General features: G+C 36.7%; 1 protein-coding gene across 1 annotated transcript in view; it reads left to right on the top strand.

Moving 5' to 3' along the window:
• Positions 1 to 3,700: 3,700 nt before the first annotated feature.
• The window catches only part of LOC105386340 (protein artichoke-like), a 55,095-nt gene continuing 37,351 nt past the window's right edge, over positions 3,701 to 21,444 (top strand). Inside the window, exon 1 of the mRNA XM_038112753.2 lies at positions 3,701 to 3,960. The gene's annotated coding sequence lies outside the window, so the exon portion shown is untranslated. The remainder of the gene's footprint in view (positions 3,961 to 21,444) is intronic.

The following is a 21,444-nucleotide window of genomic DNA, read 5'->3' as shown; positions in this document are numbered from 1 at the left end:
ACAAACATACATATATACATACATACAATCAAAAAACATTACCCTCCTCCTTCGGCAGTCGGGTAAAAAGGAGTAAGACAGGGGGTCATTCTGAACTTTTGCTCTACGAGTTTTGGAAATTAACAAAAAAAAAACCTTTTTCATAGAAACTTTGTTGGACATGTGACTTTTTACCATGGAAAACGAATATTTTTTTTCGCGAATTTGCAAATCTCGTAGAACAAAAGTTGTTCAGAATGACCCCTTGAGTCATCCCCTTTTGGCTTAGTATAGCCCTTTTGCGACACTATGTATTTACTTTGCTTTGTCGTCGGGGTTCAGTTGGCTGGAGGATGCCCGAAACTTTTTATCTACACTTTAATACTTTTAGTTACCTTTCTACAAGTAAATACCACATTTGTTTGAGAAAGCTAATCGGGTTCCGAGTATAGAGTAAAGTGGCACCCCTATTAATTTCTACTCTTTCCTGGTGCCTACCAGTGTAAGTAAGAATTATACTTACTTACCCTAAAATCACCCAAAATGTACTTGAACATAATTGTCAATAAAGTTGGCGAGTAAAAGTTTATCGACCCACTGTGCAAACTTACATGTGTGCGTGTCACTGCCTGTGCTGTGTGAAGAGCATTGAAAACCCAAAATTGGCGCGGCACGTCACCCTGTACGGGCCCTTAAATGACACAGATTTCGCAATAGTATTTATGCGTAATTCGAAAATTTGTGAACTGTCACAGGAGTAGTGTTGCCCAAATTCAGTCTTGGTCTTGCAGTCTTGGTCTTGTTCTTGCGTTTTTGCAAGACCAAGACCAAGAACAAGACCGCGTATTTTTAGCAAGACCAAGACCAAGACTGACCGTGCAAGACTTGAGCAAGAACAAGACATACCCCCTTATTCATAGAAAAGTTACAATACTTTTTAACTAATAAACTGTTTTGTCCCTCTCTGTCAAAGAACAAATTGTTCTTTGTCGGAGAGGGACAAAACAGTTTATTAGTTAAAACGTTTTGTAATTTCTCTATGAATAAGGGGGATAGCCTGCAAGACTCTTGCGTCTTGCAGAGCGCTATTTCACTGAGTAGTTAGGTGTAACAGTTCGGTGTATAGGTAAGTACGCTTAGGAATTCTATGAGATGCAAAAAACTGTATCAAAGAAAATGAAAAACTGGACCTATGCGCATTACGACTAATACCATAAACATAGCGAATAAAAAAATATCTATTAAAATCAAAAAGTAAACTTTAATAAATAGTAATAGACTAATAGGTAATTGCAAGACTTGCAAGACTCTTGCTGCAAGACCAAGACCAAGACCAAGACTGGGAGCGCAAGACCAAGACCAAGACCAAGACCAGGTGTATTGGCGCAAGACCAAGACCAAGACCAACACCAGGTGTATTGGCGCAAGACCAAGACCAAGACTGGCTAAGTCTCGTCTTGTTCTTGCATTTGGGCAACACTACACAGGAGTCATCTTAGCTGAAACAAGGTATATAGGGTACTAGCTGGTCAGGTCTTTCTGCCCTTTACTGTACCTACAAGCGAACGAAACGAACTTAACCGACATAAACCAGGCCTAATAATATTATTAGGTATTTAATTTTTACATTCAAGTTTAAATTTAGTACCACAGAATAGCTACAAGCTGGCTTTGCTCGTGTTAAACTCAGAGTATTTCATAGATCTGATCATAATAAATTAATATTTTTGCGGCAAGATAGTAGTTTTGTAGTAGAGGCAAGTAGTTGTTTGTGATAAATAATTGGGACTCCATAGTCGTCAAATTAAAATCCAATAAGATTTTTGAAAAGATATAATAACAAGGTGCCTTTCTATTATCTAAACATTAATATTGCTCGAAATTTTGATGTTTAACTTCCAAAGAAAAGTAATTATAATATTACAGAAGACGAAATAATCAAAAGCCGTCCATGGAACCCTAGCAAAGTAATTTAATGAATGTAGCAGTCATTTTGTTTCCCGAACGACAACTTTTTCGCTGCAAACACTCAGCATAATTTTAGTTCAATTTAACTTTGCAACAGTTACGTCGCGTTCGAATTCGATTTTTTAGGATCCTGCTATGGATATACTAAGTTCATGTAAAACCATATACCTAGGTATTATCTTTTCTCCGTAAGCTTTAGGAATTAAGCTTTCTTACATTCGTAGACTTATTTTATTGATCTTTAAAAACATAGTAAAACCTATTATTATAAGGTTATTATGTAAGTATAATTGTAGGTATAGTGTGAATTAAAGTGCAAGTAAATATTATTGTGTTGTTATAGTTAACTATATTAATATGTCCCCTATTCACTATAACAACACAATTATATTCCAGACAGCAAAGACGCTGTGATTTAGTTCAAAATTAATAATTAAAGTACTTGAAAAAAAGAGGTTCGTAGTACCTACTACTTACATACGCTTATCAATTAATTAAATAAATTCCAAGTGATAAGAACCTCAGCAAATTCTTAATGAACATGCTTGCCTGGTCTCGTTTTGCTTTCTTCATAATAAAGTCACGGCATATTACAGAGCCGAAACTTTTGTTAAGAAATAACTAAGTTATTTGTACTTGTTTTTGTTGATACAAGCTAACAAATTGCGAATAAGCATACTATATTTATTTAACTTGTACCAAGTTATACAGAGTGTTTAAAAAAGGGGATGAGTCTGGGGGTTATTTTGAACAACGTAGGTTATCCCGGAATTCCCATTCAACAGCCATTCATTTATGTATTCTAACGTTAAATTAAATAAATTGGGGTCATTTGGCCCGAATGTAGTTACGAATGTACACATTAGAGGTACATATAAAATTTAGTACATACCCACCTATTTAGTTTTTGAAAACATGTCACCGAATTTACACTCGTTATTGTTTATTATTATGTATAAAATCTTAAATTATAATTTACATCAATTGACACGAAACCTTAGAAGAAACCGAAGAAGGTTTAATTGTGTCGGTCTGGAAGTTGACATTAATAAGCAGGTAGTAGAATTATTTCTTAGTGCGAAAGAGACGTGAATCAACCCATGCGCGCTTAGATCTGCGATGTAAGAGCGAGTAGTAATTCGTAATTCTCAAAAAGTTATCACAATTTAGCTCGTCCACACTCGCAGTTGGCTTCCACATGGTGTCGTACGGGAAAATGTAATTAATTACTGAAAAATACACACGGCCATATTGAATAAGCCAACCTTATGAAAACAGCTTACGACAGAGTGCAGTCGTGGCGCTTTAGAGTGACTCAAAATTTATGGAAAATTGCATTTAAGATGCGTGTACACTGCCCTACAATCCTTCATAACAGTTGATATACATTTTCTGAAGCTCAATCAAAGAAAGCTTTCAAGATGAGCTTTTGAGTATGACAACAACATAAAAAATACATCATTTGATCCAAATGCACTATTTTTGTTTCCCGAACATCAATCCAAAATGCAGACGGCTCAAAACTTTCTGCCAAAAACAACACCCAAGTTTCAGCAGTCCAAACCGCACCTTACACCTTAAAACTCGGACTTCGGGTTCTCGGAAAAAGTCAGACGACAAAGGTATAAGTCATACGAAAATAAAGAATGCAATTTCAGCTTTTCAACCTCCCTAATGCCGTTTAAACACACTTTGACGCGAGTGTACAGGGGTGCGCGGGAAAAGTAGGGGTATATTTAGCGGAGCTTCGCGCCGCGCTCGCCAGTAGCTCACAGACCGTGGTGCGAGACACACGTGTCACACTCCGCTGGGACGCAGCCGACGCGCTCGTAATTAACATAAATGAAAATTAATTAAGCGAACATCATTTTCGTGTTGTTGTGTCGTGGAACGGATACTGTTTCAGTGTGAACTTCTTTGAGTGGCGTTTTTTTGTTTTCTCTGGACTTTTCGTTTTTTGCCGGCGTTTCTTGGACTGACTGGATGTTGCAGTGATTTGTATGCAGTTATAAGGTGGGTGTGTTTCAGTTTTCACGTGCTAATTTACCGTATTTACTGTAAAGCTTGCAGATTAAGGTAAAATTGTTTAAAAGCTCGAATAGGAAATGTTATTGTTTTGTTTACATTCGATTAATCAGCCTCAGCGCTAAAAGCTCTTTCCATTTCAAAAAGCTCGACATGTAACAAAGTACAGCTTAAAACTATTTTATTATAAACACAATTTCTGTTGAGTAATTCATTGGAGGCAGTACATATAACACGTCAATTAATAGTAGCAAAAGCTTTATAAAAAGCTCTTTTATGGTTAATCTAATATTTAAAAAGCTCAAAAGCTTAAAGAGAATCAATGCCAACGTTTATAAAATTCAGCTTCACTTTAGCTACAGTACCTATAATGAATATGTAATTTTTTGTTTAGTCCATGGTTTCTACAAGTTCAGTGTGGATATTTTACTCGTAGAAAAAATATCTTTCAGGAGACACCGAAATACGCGTTTTTCTATGCCATCATCACACTATCACTAAAGCCATAGCTTCATTTTGAATAGTACCTACCTAGTACCTTACTCGTATAATTATTATAAAACTTTCAAAAAACCTGTATTGGAAGAGGTTAGGACTCTAGCTTTATGATTTCATCATCAATATACCTGGTTGTAATCACTTCATAACTTCAATTTAGAAATAAGTTGTTAGATGCCCCACAGAATTATGTAGGTAATCCACGTTAATATGAGTAGCTTAGAAACATCTATATAAAAAGGTTTACTTGTCTACAAATAATTATGATTTGCAATAGAACATGCAACCCCGACCACCCCGAATCCAACTAGTAAGTACACTTACTTAGCTGTACACTTTAACACCTTATCAAATTCATTCAAACTTTTTGACAAATGGTTTGTTAGTGTGGTCAAAAAGTGTAGGTACTTATAGCCATAGCTAAGTAAAACTGACTACAACCAATAGTAATGTCCCAGTCCATAGCCAAATTAAATTCTTTGTTATTTTATATACAACAACGCGGACTAGGGTATATAATTTTATAACTGTTATAAAATAACAATAAACAATATTTTTGCATTGAATGTAATTACTATTACTGTCCGCAATGTAGTTCCATTATAAATCAAATTTATAACGAAAATGGGCTGGTAGTCACGCACTAAATTAAAGTTCAACGACCTTTAAAACAAACAGTTTCAGCAATATGTAATTGTAAATTAAATGGGTACACAAATCAAATGAAAACCAGCAACCATGAAGCTAATGTTAGAACTAATTAAAAAGTAAATAATTTAATTATTAAAAACAATACGTGCTTAAGATAATAATATCCACGGAGAAGCATTATTTTGACAGTAAATGATGTAATAAATATAGTTAAAACAACACATAAATTTCTGTCTGGTTTTTGATAAGACACACTTCGTTCATTTCCTTATCAAGAAGTTAAATAGGTTGGATCAGCCTATAAATAAATGACTTTAATATTATTAGAAAGAAATAACTATGCCGCAGTAAAATAATATTACCTGAAGCTTTGCTTCTAGTACTCAGGAAAAGTTTTCCAATAAACAAATTGATTATACCTACTTAAGTAACATTATGACTTTTTGACTAGGTATTCGTGAAAAACTATGACAGACCAATAGGTTATTATTCTACCTACTGTATTTAAGTACTCATAAGAAAATAAAAAATCACTGCTTTGGACCTCACCATCTATTAGATATTTAATGCAAGCTTAAGTTTATGCTGATCTTTACTTAACTAACATAAAAAATAATTTTATAGACTAAAGATTTTAGTAATTTAATATTCTCCATAATAAAACTGAGCTAAACAGCCTTTTACCTTAGTGAATACTCGTACAATTTTATGGCTAAGCTTTTGATATTGTACTTATGACTTGAAAATATTTTATAGACGTGGACAGTTTTCAACGCCATTAAATAAACAGACTGCTCTCTATTAAAATGGAAAATTCAATATTAATATCTACTCGTGGAGAAAGAGATACTTTTAGTAAACTGCATATTACCTCTGTAAAGTTTAAGTCAAGGTTTAATAAGTTCAGAATTTGACTTATGCTCAGTTTCTTTGTTAACCGACTCCAAAAAAAGGAGGAGGTTCTCAATTCGACGGGATCTTTTTTTTTGAGAATAAACTCAAGCGATTGTCTAAAATGTCACAAGCTCACAATGCAGCTTAAAAGAAATAAAAAATAAACTCACATAATGTAAAAAATTAGGTTAACCTATGCAGGAATTCAGAATCAGTTTTCATATACACGCGTATCACATATAACCTGGACACATGATACGTGAAAACTCGTCTATTATTATTTATTATGCATGATGAGAAAAATATGCATGAGTTGGTTTGTTCGTCAAAGGGCGAGGCTATCGTGTGGCGTATAATATATTTGTATTCAAACCCACGGTTGCTGCCGGGCGAACCCGGGCGAACAATGTATATTGGTATAACATAAAAAATTGTGGTCTTTGACCTATTTTGTAATATGCTCTGTATGCTTTTGCTAATGACAATGATTTTATTGTTAACCTTGCCATAGATTTATACCTTGGGCTGAAGTCGCATAAGATCGAAGGGTGTATGCAAGGAAAAGGAGGAGGGAGGGCCTTTGACCAGCATTATACATATATCTGTAAATTTTGATTAAATCACTACAACACAAATTAAAATACCACATAAAAGAAAAATTCAAACAAAATGCAACAAACGGTTTCGAGAACTTTCAAAAATATTTTTAGGCGTTGAACTCTAAAATAGGAACGAACTGCAAAATACCGTCTAACATACAACCATTAATTATTGATTTATAACTGTAGTTAAAGCAGTTTTCTGGCATTTTAAGAGCCAAATTGTAGAGTTGCTCTGACTGATATACTTTTACCAGCAATTAGAGAGATGCGGCCTCTTTTGTAATTATAAATCACTGGCCGCAAACAAATTGACTTGACGCGCGGGACCACACTGGCTGCAGCGATCATATTTTTATTTCTCATTATTGATGAGGAGGTTTTTTAATTCCAACCCATTTGACTTGACGTGACAATTTGATTATGAAAAGACGTGGTGGCGTAAAGGTGTAACGCATTAGCTTCTTCTCATTTAAAAGGTTGTGAGTTGCAACAAACTAAGAAGAAACTATAGCTGCTATAGGTATACATTTATGAACAAAAACAGATAATGGTCAGTGAGAAAGAGAAGAGTTTAAAAATGGAACGTAATCGGACGCGAAGGCATACGAAATAAAAATATGATAAAGCAATGATGACAGTAATTAATGACCGTGAAGAGAAGAGACGTGTGGATACCATTCCGAATACAATATTCTTTTGATATTCGAGCTTATCAATAAATTTTCCAGTTGAAAAAATATTGTAACAGATACTGTTAACAGCCGAAACATGTAAAGCAACAAATTTTACCCGAACAATAAAGAACCAGAAATACGTAAATTTATCCGTTAGCAACGTCGATAAAAAATGCATGTCGACGCTCAAAACATGTCTATTAAAAACAACAAAATTAGTACAGACAAATAATTATCGCTCTGTTACGAATTGATAATTTCGACTGGACTACATTTTGAATATTTAATTGCTTCGAAAAATAAGTCGAATGTTTTCGACGGATGATCCAATTCGCCAAAATACATCCTCGGGCATTTCAGCTAACTGCCAAGCTTTATGAATGTGAATCGTATGCTGACAACAATAAGAGCTGTTTAACCTTATCATGTACAGGGTGTGGTTAAAATAAATAGCGTAATATCCCATGATTTATAACACTACGCGTAACGTTATTACACTTTTAATTACATGCCGTATTCTTTTTGTAATACCGAATGACGACCGGCCGTTTGAATAAATTTAAATCGAGAATTCAGTCCAGAAATGAACACGTTTAGAATATAAAGAAAACTAGTTTGATTAAAAAATTGCTGGAATAATTTAGGATGATCTGATTATTGAACCCCGCGGGGCTAAGACTGAGAACTCGATCAGGCTTTTAATTAAAAAGGCTTAAATGTAAAAAGTTTGGTTTCCATTATCCGGGCAAGTTGGCGATTGACCTAACGCGATTCTCCTGTAATCCCGCTCTTTAGAAAACACTCGGGAACTTGGCTCGAGCTGGTTTGACATATTGTTTTGGCCTTATCTGTATTTTTGGCAGTTGTAACTAGGTACCTAAAGTCTTTTGAAAAATTCTGAACGGTTCATTGATTGTCCCGCCAATAGAACGATATGTCATTTAAACACGGGACAATTGTCTGTTATTGAAACGTTCAGAATCTGTCAATTTAGTATCTGGCATAAAAAACAGGCTTTAGAATCAGCATTAAGATATTACTGTGCTTTATGTGTTTTTTATAAGTGTGTCATTTGTTTATAATTTGGGTTCAATGTGTACGTTTAGTGTGACCAGCTCGGTCCCTGGAAAAAGTTTTCACTTCATTAATATTTTACTTCAGAACCCACCGGTTTGTTTTCCTTACTTACTTCAAAACTGAAAACCTTGGAACAAATTTACTTTTTCAAATAATTATGACGCCATTTAAATATTATTATATAGTTTCAGTGGTCGCCGAATCCTCGGGAGGGCCTATGTCCTGTGCTTATTTCTTTATTTGCCGGTTTGGCACTAGATAAAAATATGTTAAAAAAATATACATATGACATAATATATATACCTTTCTATATTTATTATTTAGTCCGTGCAGACTACTGCAGACACAGCGCTATCACGTATCTTCTGTATAGCCTAGCGGATGCTGTGTACACAACACACATATTTATTATGTACATAGTTTGATTTACATGAATTGTTAAAACGTTTCCAGTCAGTGTTCCTCTGACGGCTCCCTCTGACATAGCAGAACAAATACCTAGGGGTATATGCGCAGAATATGTAATAGTAATAAAATATTTATTTACCTAACATCATACCCGCACGGAGGAACAAATACGGACAACGCGACGAGAAATACTAAATAGATGGGTACGACATGATGTTTGTCGAAAAGAAACGTGAATTTTAGTGGTAGGTACTTGTCTTATTTTCGGTCTTTTTTTAGTGCAAGTTCTGGTGCAAAAACCAATAGTAATATAGTTTAAAAATACCTATATTAAAAGTTTTATGGAGTATCCCTGTTATTCCTTTAAAGTTTTATAAAGTACCTATCCCTTAAACAATTTGTTCTTTTACAATGTGACAAAACAGTTCAGTAGTTAAAATTTGATTTTTTTTTAAATTTAGTAAGGGCCTCTACACACCAAAGCCGCTGACCCGGCGGCATAGCCCGGCGGCCTAGTGCTGGCGGGTTAACATAGTGCAAAATGAGGCATGATTGTACAAAATGAGGCCGGCGGGTTGAGCCGGCGGCCTGAGCCGCCGGGTCAGCGGCTTTGGTGTGTAGAGGCCTTAACCGTGTATACATTTATACCTCTCGGGGTCAGGAGGTTATAGGAAAGAATTCATTTATAACAGCCTATTTCTGTTATTAAGCTTTAACAGAGTTAAATTTAAAATGGGTGCTTTCAGAATTGCTACTATTTTCGTACCATGAAATAACTAAAAATAACTGAATATTTACATAAAAAAACCGAAGTTCCTTAAATTCTGTACTTTATCGATGGTCTGACATTTTTCGGTTCCACAGCAGGGGACAGAAGTTAGAACCAGTGTGCATTAATATTTGATCCTCCAACCGGGGACAGTTGTACGAAGGGCACAGCGTTACTGTTTACCAAAGGTGACCTAGATTTTTTAATCAGTCTAGCTACTACTGTTGCTTGTAATTTTATTTAGAAACATAAAAGTAAAGAATTAGAAATATGCTTACTACCTATCAGATCAGATATGTTAATTTATTTTCAGATACTTTTTTTTTTAATCTTTATTTATTGGAGGACCTTTTTTTTTCAGATACTTACAGGTTACAATATACCTTTAGCTCTACTATATACCTACACTTTATTATATTTAACTACTATTTACTAAGAACACGTTCACGGTATTGTTTTTTGCTTTTACAGTTTTAATTACAGCCGTTAGTTACAATTTTAAATAGTCTTTCAATGTTTTGTCTTCGTGACCTACAAGGCTATCAATTATTGTGCCTAAATATACTTTCAGACGAAACTCTCTATTGTTTTCCATGTAATCTTCATTTATTTCCTTTAAGGATAAAATATTTTAAATTAAGGCGTAAAATTATAGAAGAACTCATTAGGGATTATCTAAATTAAAACTAGTTAGTCCGTCTCTCCGGAAATTATTAGCAACATTACTATGTAAATGTAATAAATGTGACATCCCGTTTGAATTGAACGAGTTACGAAACTTTTTCACATGCAAATATAATATGACCATCCAAATCTATTTTTTTTTACAAAATAAACAAGTACGGTCTATTAACATTTATTTTATTTTTTCGCTAAAGTTGTATCTGTTAATGTTGGATCTGTCATAACTCTAGGTTGATTACACAATGCAGATAAAATTTCAAATACATCAGCTGTCAAATCCATACATTTTATTTGGTGATTTGTTAGTTTTCAAAGGAAAACGAACTTTGTTTACTAGCCAAGCATATGTCCATCGGATGTCATAAGACTCACACTATATCTTACAAAGTATACATTAAAATTATCGTAACTGAGTGACTGAGTCGAAAGCACATTGTTTTTTCTAAAGCAATTGAGTAATGACTGAATATCCTTTTATCAGTGGTCGAGAGCATGTAACGAGCAGCGGTGATTTAGCGGACCCGGGGACGTTCCCGGTCGGCAGGCCAGGTGTAGACCTTTAAGTTAGGATAGGGGTAAACAGTCATATGGTATAAAAAAGTATCATGGTATGAATTGGCACTCACAGATGTTCTTATATGAATTATCCTGTATGTATAAAATTAGGTATAAGCATTAAGCCTGTGTCTATTTTGGAATAAAAAACAGGTTATCAAAATTAATATTGCAAATATACACTGACACTGACGAGTTAGTTGCAACTTACAACCCTTAGCTATGTTTTAAGAAAAGTTAGACACAACTCAAAACTATACGTTTTTACTTATACATATATGTTCACAGATGTTCTTATATGTTATATTTTACAATATTGTAAAGTGTCTCTGCTCAAGGGAAATAAGTATTGGCTGTATGTATTTGTTTGCACTCTCGAGGGCCGACCGGTCCAATCCTCCTGCGTTTTATCAAGTGGCGGGTCCACGAGATCGATATTCAATATCCGGAATAGAATTCGGTTCTTCCGATCACCGGATATTCGGCTATCACCGACCACCGATACCCAGTTAGTGTAGTGGTAGCCTACTGGCACACATACATTTAATTTGCTTACGAATTTGAGTGGGTAAATGGTTCAATTTCTGTACATTTATTTATTTTGTTTGTCTTCTAGTTTACTATTAACTAGTGTATTGTTGTTGTTTTTAATAACTAACTAGATGAATTATTTTATTCAAAGACATAACTAATCAATATTATGTTTTCTTTTATTTCAGGTAATATTACGAATTTTCGATGAAATAGATGACAATCTGAATCGCAATAACATCATTGGGTAACATTATAAATCTCTAAAGCTAGTATCTCAATGTATTAATTTGTATATATAATAACTACATCGCTCCCGTTTTTGTGATACAAATTCTAGGATAAAATTGTTGATTTGGTGTCCAATTATCACAAAAACATGAGAATTTTTGAGTTGTGCCTTTATATTACAAAATCAGATTATTTATTACATAGCATTTGCGATATTAAATAACATTTACAGTTTTACCGAATGAAAACTAATTAGCTAAAATAAAACGTACATTGTAAGAGAACTAATAAAAGCTACCTAGTTTAGTTTTCTCTACCAATCGCATGTCGGTCTGTCGTCGGTTGCAGCCGGCTGCAGCGGGTCACTCTATATAACAAAAATATAAGTTTCAGAGAGCTTCTGAGGGAGCGACTCTATCTCGTTGTAACTTGCCGATTGCACGACCGCTCTCGTTTGTTAGTTTTCCGTCAGTATAGAGTAACCCCCGGTAACAGTTACGACACAATCTCGAGACCGAGATCTCTAAATTCTAAGCCTTAGACCTGAAGTTCATACAATAAATTCCGACCAGTAAAATGTAACTCTATATCTAAGGCTACATCTGATTATTTCAAGATTGTCTAACTTCGCAGACACTATTAAATGTGGGTATTTTAACCCGTTTCTCGTACTTTAGTGACTTTAAAACATTGCTAATGGTAACGAATGTTTATTGGAATACAACGTCGAAATTAGCTATTTTAATTGGTATTGAAGTTTTGAGCCTTAACGAGTAATTAACACGTGGAAAAATTCATGAACTTGGAAAGGTTATGGTGCCGGTAAATATTGATTTTGCCGCGTAAAAATGTCGTCTGTTATTGTATTATTACACAATACGAACCAGCGTCGCGTCGTTAAATGTTTAGAAATGATGGATGTTGGTATTTTTAAGCTTGCTAATGGATATAACAAGATTTAGTACTTACCTACATACCTTAGCTTTGTTTTTTAAATAGGCACTCAATTCAAATCAGAATGCCTTTGAAGTAGATTAGATTTCTAGCTAATAGTAATGGCTTGCAGTTTATACGTTCACTTTTATTGTTTTCTGAAAAACAAGAGAATGTTGCCAGCCTCAAGAGAGTTTTCCATAAAATGTTACGATCTATCGTTACTCGAGTGAGCCGCTTAGCGCGCTGCACTTACCAGGCCCTTTAGATAAACTGCCCTCTCACTTTATGTGTTGCCATTAATTAGAATGGGATCGCGGATACTACATCATTATCATCAACCTTAACGCCTTGAGGAAGGCGAAAAATTAATTATCGAGAATTCCAAAAAGATGATTCAGCAGTTTAACCTAGAAATGCCCGTGACCAGTCACAATTGCTACCCAGAAGGTAATTTATATAAGTCTCGACGTACCCATCGGTCTACATAGTACTGATAATGGAACTTCTAAAGGAACTATTCTCTGCAATTTGAATTCCGAGCGCAGGCCAAGAACTAGAGAGAGTATTAATTAAAGTCAGTGTCTTGCGTTTCCTGCGCGATTCCATTATCTCAGTCAGCGATCTCGAATATGGAGCGTTTGCGAACAAACACTGTTTATCCGGCTTGTTTCTTCACGTATCACCTGTTAATTTATGTGGCGTTTACAGCAAAATTATGGGGACGGTCGTCGTTATCGCGCGGGAGATACATGCGGGTTCGACGGCCGCCGGGCCGCGCCGGGCGGATCGCATCTCGCCCGACCGGCCCGCAGGTGCATCCACCGCACCTGCCTCCAACTTACCATAAAATGCGATTCGAACCCACTCCCGGTGAAACAATGCCCTCCCGCTCGCACGTACGCGGCTAGAGAGGGACGCAGTCGCAATCACCACCGGTATTAACTCAATATACCGAACCGCCACAGAAAGCGGTCGAATAAGTTTTTAAAGGAGCAAAAACTATCGGAATTTTTAGCCCGCTCGCAGACTGAACCGTAATCACGTCGGGACTTATACTTAAAACAATATCTCCTTTATATTTCACGGGCAGGTGTGTTTTATGTAGATATTCTCATCCTTTAGCTCTATTTTTTATTTTACTTCGCCGTCGCTGGGATTGATCGAGTTGCGTGGTTTTGTTTTTCTTCTGTCTAGGGCCGGCGGTGCGTCTCCGTGTTTGCTCGGGAGTTTAGATTAAATTCTGCCGAGTCACCGACCACCGCGAACTTGTTAATGGAAATGAGATTTAAGAAATTCGAGCTTATCAAAGATGAATCGGAATGTTATTCTTGCGGCTTATCGCGTTGTTGCGAAGCGGGAATCGAAAAATTCAATTATAAATAACAATAACGGGTGCGAGATGAAAGCATGGCATTGATTGTGCCCATTGTGCGCGGAATTATTAGGCAGACAAATGGCGATATCACAACATGCAACTAAAATACCCGGCTCGAAAAAGGAAATGAATCGACTGGATGATAAAGCTCTATTTTAATTTCGTTTAATCTCGGAGTTATTTAAACAGCTATATTTTGCTCCGGGCTGTTTCCCAACGTCATGCGCTCTCAGATTTGAAATATTGAACAAAGAATGAAACGCTGAATTTATTGCTGCGGGTATCACGTACCTACATGTAGGTAGCCCATTATACCTCGGCCCAAAACGTAGGTGTGCCTATACATTACCATGACGGATTACGGATAATATACCGGGCACTTATATTTTAGTTACTCTTCATTATTTCAGGTTCTTATTTCAAACGCAAAAGTTTGTACGTAGATATTATAATTTTTTGATTAAAAGTAGTAATTATAATTCAATATGAGACATCTGACCTGATAAGGAACAATTCAAAGCAGTTCTATGAGCAATCCCTCTTAATTAGACGCTCACTGTTATAATTTATAATATCGTATCAAAGTATCAAACTGCATACCTCCAGTTAGGCGCTTCATTACGACATAATTATACAAAGACTCAGACGGCAATCGATATCAGACACAAAGGCTCACGGTTTCGTGCTCAGTGGACTGTAGCTATAGCAATACCGAAATGGATTTTTATAGTAAATAGCCGAATGCCTACTGAATACACGAGCGCAAACCCAACAGAGTGAAAAAGGGCTGGAGGTTGAAATAAATGTGACTAAAGGGTTGCCGTGCCGTTCAGAAAGCCATTCCACGGACGTGACTATAAAAATAATTCAGACATAATAATAAATTTAATCCGCGCAGGTAGAGGAATAAATCGGCCGATAAGACCGGCTGTTTGTTTTTGCGCGCATTTTCCCAGAGTGTTGCCGGCCGAAGATATTTATGGCATAATTATATCTAGTAATTACAGTAAGATAAACGTGCGCCGATGGTGGGTACGGAATTAACCGTGGCGTATCACGCTAACAATAGGCCTGCGCGGCCGACGGTCGTTCGTTTTGCTCCTGCCACGTTCCTGCGAGTCTAGACGTTATATCTCTAACAGTAACAATAATAGGCCGCGCTGCATAATTTCGTATTAACTGTGATTGTCTATGATGACCGGCGATCGCCTCCTGCAGCTCCCTGCCGAGATGATTGCGCATTCCTCCGCGTCCGCTGGAGACAATGCGCATGCAAACGCAATCATTTTATTCTAGAACATTGGAGAACATAAAACATGTTAACAGAAAGCGACAAAGTAAAAAGCTAAAACAGTTGTCAAACAAACTTTAAACCTTTTCCCAGTTACGGAGTTTAAAATCGTCGTAGCAGGAACTCGTTAGCTCGCGGGTACAAATCAAATAAAAAGCTCTTACTTTGAAGGCAAATATGTGAGTTTATTAAAACAAAACAGCCCGTACTCATTTCCAATTCCAGTGAGTTGAGTGTGCGGCTTAGCATGCAGGAGGCGGCGCCGCGCGCGGTAGGTTTACTTACTGTGAATTATAAACTCTATGACACAAAAAACAATAAGCGACAGTGACATTAACAAAAACGGTCTTTATTCACTTTTGTTTCGCGACGCCATTATTAAGAAACTCGGGATGTCACCCCGCCGCCATCGCGGTGGATGGCGAATATTAACTTAACTTTTTTCGATTATAAAGAATCGATTCGATCAAACGGATGCGATGCGAGAGCGGGCGCGTCGTGATTTCGTCGGCTCATATTGTTAGTTAATATGGACGGAAATTGTGTTTTCGTGATAGGAAGGGCTGAAGGACCGTGCTGCATAGTAAGTGGGCTGCTAGAGGACTAGTTAAGCGAATTAAAATATCGTTTAATAAAGCTTTAAATGATGGTAATTTCGAACGTGCGTTCTGCGTTCGTACGCGGCGCATAAATTAATATAAAACAAAATATAATTGCGCACGTTCCGGTCCGGTGGAAGTAGTCCCGATAAATTTCTTGGGCCCACGTAGCGTTGGTTGAACGTAATTATCTCGAATTAAGCGAGTCATTACTGGGGCGGCGGCTAACGAAGTCCCGAAGCAGGCTCAACGCTGACGCCGACCAACTTTAGGACCTAAAGTGAGTGAGCTAAGAGCCACTCGAGCGGCCGGCGTGTGACCGGTGGTAGTCACAAAACCAGAAGGTTGAGTTTCAACTCGATCTTAATCGCATCGCGTCAAGCTCCAGCGTCGTAAAACAATTGACGGGCGCATTCATTTATGATTGCGTGCGCTGCGCTTGACTCATCTGCGTCTGTGCCAGTTTTTTGCCTGTCGTTTTCTTAATGCCTTGATAACACAGTGTGTTGCAAACGAGTCCTGGCGGTTGACACACCTTGCTGATCCGCTTCCCAGTCTAAATATAGGCAGCATCTGCCCGAGGAGTCTCGCGCTGCGGACACACTTGCGGTGGTCAAATTATAACTTGTGCAAATGTACCACTTGATTTCCCGTCAAGTGTTTACTTTTGAGCCACGCCTTAAAGCTAAAGCTGCTGGCTTGTGTCATGAAAAATGAAGACTTTATTATTTTTTGGACTTGACAAAAACATCGCGACACATTTATCTTTCTTACCATTAGCGTGCTGAAGTCGCGCCTCGCCGTCTGTTACCATAAATCATTATCATCAAACAGGCTGCGCGGGACGTCGCCTTTCATCGGACACTTTCAATCTGGCCTCCTTTATTTCATTACAATAAGTGACTCACTCGCCCCCCATTCACTCACTTTGGGTAAACAGCCCCTGAAATTGGCAATAAATTTTGTATTCGAAAATATGACGCGACCTTTCGTAACAATGGGCTAGAGATGAAGATGTTCTCTTGGACGGCTGCAACAATAGTTTTATTTAGCTGTAAGCCCACAGCCCACACACTTTAATCGTTTGGATTGTATGAAGATGTATATAAAAATGAATGCGTTCCTTTTATAAAAGGCTAATAATAAGTTCTCATGCGCCTGCGCAGGGTATTGTTCGGATTTGAGGCCGGTATAATGGGGTAGGTGTCGGGCAGGTGTGCCGATAGCCACGGAAAATAAAAACGTATCTGGTCCAGCTGCCCGCTCGGCCAATCAGCGCTCGCCCGCCACGGCTGGAATTCCACTGAATTTGTACACAGTCATTATTTTAAACCAGCGTATTGGACCATTTCGAACCACCTTGCTCTATCTGCACAAAGTTCAAACTTTTTCGTCTGTCAAGATTGTTGTCCTTTTAATTTTGTTTGGAGGTTATTGTTGCAATGTTTGTTTGTTTGTTTGTTTGTCCCCGCAGCTCGCGAGCTCGTGACTTTGTCTGCGAGGGTTGGAACTTGTTAACTGTTTGCTAATTTAAGCAAATGAAAATTTACATTTAAACGCTACATGCAAATTTCAACCAAATCTGTGTCTTTGTAAGCAATGCCATAATACTGTAAAAAACTTAAAATAAGTATTTAACATAAAGAAAGAATACTTTTTTGTACTATCGTTAATGATTCATTGAAATACCTAAATGAACTTTTTCATAAAATGATTTTTCATTGTCCCTTAATTCGCTATTGTTGGAGAAAATGTGTTCACAAGTTTAAGAATTATTTGAAAGTAAATGCTGAAGGAACAATACACTTGAAGACGTTCCCTTGATCGCCTGAAACAATAAAACGATCAATATTCAGCGAGTAGATAAATGGAGTTGCTCCTATTCAATGTACGATTCATGTTTAGCCTTTTTTGTCTGTATGGGAAAATAACTTACTTATGCATTATAATTACGGGTTATGTATAATACGTATACTTTAAGATGTATGTAAATATAACGACAATTTTTATATTTTTTTTTACTCTCTCATCAATAAATCTCTCCTTATTCGTTAGAACAAACGAAAAACTTACACGGCTGCCAAATTGTAATCTCTCTCCTAACGTATGTTACAGTAATATTCCAAATATGCTATTCCAAAGAAAGTCTAGGAATGACGTGCAGGATCTCAAGGCGCGCCCTCTAATCCCCTTTGAATAAAACATCAGATTTTCGATAACACACCATTAGGGTTAAACCATACTTAATGCCGCGCTTCTATTACCTAACAATACGGCGCACATTTGCGTAAACCCGCTAATTCCACTCGTAATCTTAGCTCACGCGTGTGCCTAATGCGCCATGCTTCCGAGAGAATGCTTAATTAAATAAAAAAGACTCCTCCTTAACCCTGCTTTAGTTGAAGAAAGGGGCAAGTAAAGGGGGAGTTTCATAAATATTTAAACGGAAAAATTAAAACGTCGTAAAGCCTGTGCTAAGTCATCTGCGTTTTATGACATCGACCATAAAGTGCGTTTTCATAATGAACTTTCCCTTGAGCTTTAGTTTATCATCGACTTGGTGGTGTTATACCCATGATTTAGCATAATGAATTTAGGTATATTATTATGTAGTTTCTTTCAATTTAATAAACCTGTATAACATATTATTTATTATATTAGGCATAACTAAACTATCGAAAATGTACTATGAAATCATTAAATATGTATATACAAATATTTCTGAGCCTATGAACCTAGGTCCTTGGTCTGACTTACCTTCTTAGTTATCAGCTCACTCTCATTACGCTCTGTGCTTCAGAGGGCGTCGGCGTCGTCGCGGCGCTCAGCTGTAATTTAATGAGCCGTCACAATGAGAAACTAATACACCAGTAATCCGAGAAAATGACAGCGACGCTCAGTAACACGATAATATTGATTCATCTTACCGATCGTGGTAAGAAATAATACATTAAAAAAAGAAACCCCTACATGCAACACATAACTTCTGAACAGCTGAACCGATTTTCAAGAAATATAGCTAGGAGCACTCGGGGCACAACTAACATTGCCTATGACCCAAAAAGGGAGCTACTCTACCAACGACAGATAAACACATCCACATATGTACACCGATACACAGCCACGTTAAACTTATAACACCCCTCATTTTCTGTCAGGGGATAAAAAATACTAAAGTCCTGCCCAATTCACCACTAATTAAGCTCTAGTGTGTTCACTGACACCCTAAGAAGAAGTAGACCTGCTCTGATGCTGCTAATAGGACATGAATCACAGCACTGCATGTCATACTTAAGTTCTGCTTAACGTGACTTCCTCAGTTGTGAAACCGACGTAGATGCTATGTTTGTTTTCTAAGAGAAATTAGCTTGAATTAATTTCGAGTCCATATCGTTTTATGGTGATTTTCTATTGGCTTTAAATTAAACCGGTATTATACGACGTACTATCAGTATTATTATTCATTAGACCTCTCAATAGAGTAGATAAAGTGTAGCGTACAATGGGAGGTGAAACAAGGGCAGTGGTTCAACTTCATTGTGAATTTATTCAGCCACGTTTTCCCTATTAAGTCGGTGGCAAAAACTGGAGTCAGGTTTTACCACCATAGTGAAAAATGAAGCCAGTGAGACTAGCGTCAGCTTCTTTTGATTCAAAAAAGCTTATTAATTAACACAATAACCTAATCTAACCAACATTAAAAACCCCCGACATTCAACGGCTTTTGATCGGCTAAGCCGTTTTTGATAAAATATGGCTAAGAACGCTCGAGGCAACATTAGCTACCTATAACTAAAAAAAAACAACTACCACGGGCAGATACACAGACACGTTAAACTTATAACACCGCTCCGCTGTTATAGTGGGGGGTTAAAAAGCCTGCAGCTTTCTAGTAACTTTGTTTAAATTGATGATGTATTGTAATACAATTATACAATGTTACCTGTCGCATTGGTGCCTCAACTGTAATGGTGGTGTATGTAAAGATAAATAAATAAATAAATAAATAAATAATATAGACTAACCCCCTTATTCATAATAAAGTTAGTAGACGCTTTAGCTATTGAACTGTTTTGTCCCTTTCTATCAAAGAACAAATTGTTCTATGTCAGAGAGTGACAGAACAGTACAATAGCTAAAGCGTCCAGTAACATTTTTATGAATAAGGGGGAAAGACTTGGAAGCTCGAGCACTGTGCTGTAACTTGTATACTTAGCTGATTCGTTCGCGCAATCTCTTCGTATCAATTAAAGGCGCCCACGTAACGTATAAATTATAACCCTCCGAACACGAGCCTCCGTAGTAAAGTATACTCGATCAATTTGCCTTATCTCCGCTGTTCGTTATCGTCAAACCAAAAATATTTACAGCATAATAAAACTGGAAGTGTCCTGGTTTGGTAACTTTGCTGTTTGGTTAAAATATAGGGGCTGGTAAGAAATATTTTTATTTTTTAATTTGTGCTTACAACTGCACTATTTATATTAAAAATCGTTTTTCATTAAGTACTTATAGACGCATATTTATTGGGCAAAATATCAACCTACATTTGGTGGTATAATTTTTCGTTTTGCTAGTAAGTAGGTATTAAATATTAATTAATTCATACACAACCCCGAACATTAAAAGTTAAAAAATATTTTTAATTAAGCATGGGTCAAATGCCACGGTCCAACCGGTAGCAGCCTCTGGCACCGTCTTCCGAAATAAAACATCTAATAACAACGATAATGAAAGTTTTATACCAACGCGACGCCGCTGATGATAATTTTATATTTATGATAGTTTTGTGTTCCTCACTGTTTCGTAATAGGTGGCAAACGTACGGGTTGTTTATCTAAGATTCTTATGAAGAAAGGGGAGGAAATTGTAGGCTGTAATTTATAAATTGTTTAATTTCTGACGACCGAATGGCGTAGTGGTTAGTGACCCTGACTACTGAGCCGATGGTCCCGGGTTCGATTCCCGGCTGGGGCAGATATTTGTTTAAACACAGATATTTGTTCTCGGGTCTTGGATGTGCCCGTAAAATGGCAATAGGCCCGCCCCCTATTACATTGGGACTAACATACACTCTGGCGAAAAGTGGGTGCAGCAATGCACCTCTGCCTACCCCGCAAGGGAGTACATTAGTACAAGGCGTGAGTGCATGTTTTTTTTTTTATGTAATTTCTGTCATAAACCTTTTACTTTTAAACTTATGAACTAATAGATGTGTAAGGAAAATAGCTTAAAGAGCAAAAAAAATTATAAAACTTTCTGTATTAGTTGGAACCTTGTAACAACCTATGAAGTTTTAATAACAGTAGTACCTCCCAATATACCTAACTGCTGGGAAACGAACTATGTAATAATGTAAATATTGGACTTTCGGAATGTTACACAAAATTAATAATGCTATGTGTTTTCAGCCTTCAGTAACGGAAGTGATGCCGTTTAACTGTTCTGGTTTTAATTGGTTTTGTTTGTTCCATTAATAAATACTCGTTAACGGTTATTATTCACTTACAAATAATGTATACATGTGTTCATACACATAACATACATGAATTCACTGCAGTATTTCATTTATTTTGAAGCCTTTGTTTCCACTATTGAGTTTGAGTTTATACACTATTCTTTCTATATAATGGGAATGGAGGACTTCCCCATAACAATTGCGCTTAAATACCTTATTTCTAAAAACATGGGTACATG

The sequence above is a fragment of the Plutella xylostella genome, chromosome 5 (genome assembly GCF_932276165.1).
Source record: "Plutella xylostella chromosome 5, ilPluXylo3.1, whole genome shotgun sequence".
Taxonomy (NCBI): Eukaryota; Metazoa; Arthropoda; class Insecta; order Lepidoptera; family Plutellidae; genus Plutella; species Plutella xylostella.
Note: the sequence above shows the minus strand (reverse complement) of the source record. Positions and strands in the feature narration are given on the sequence as shown.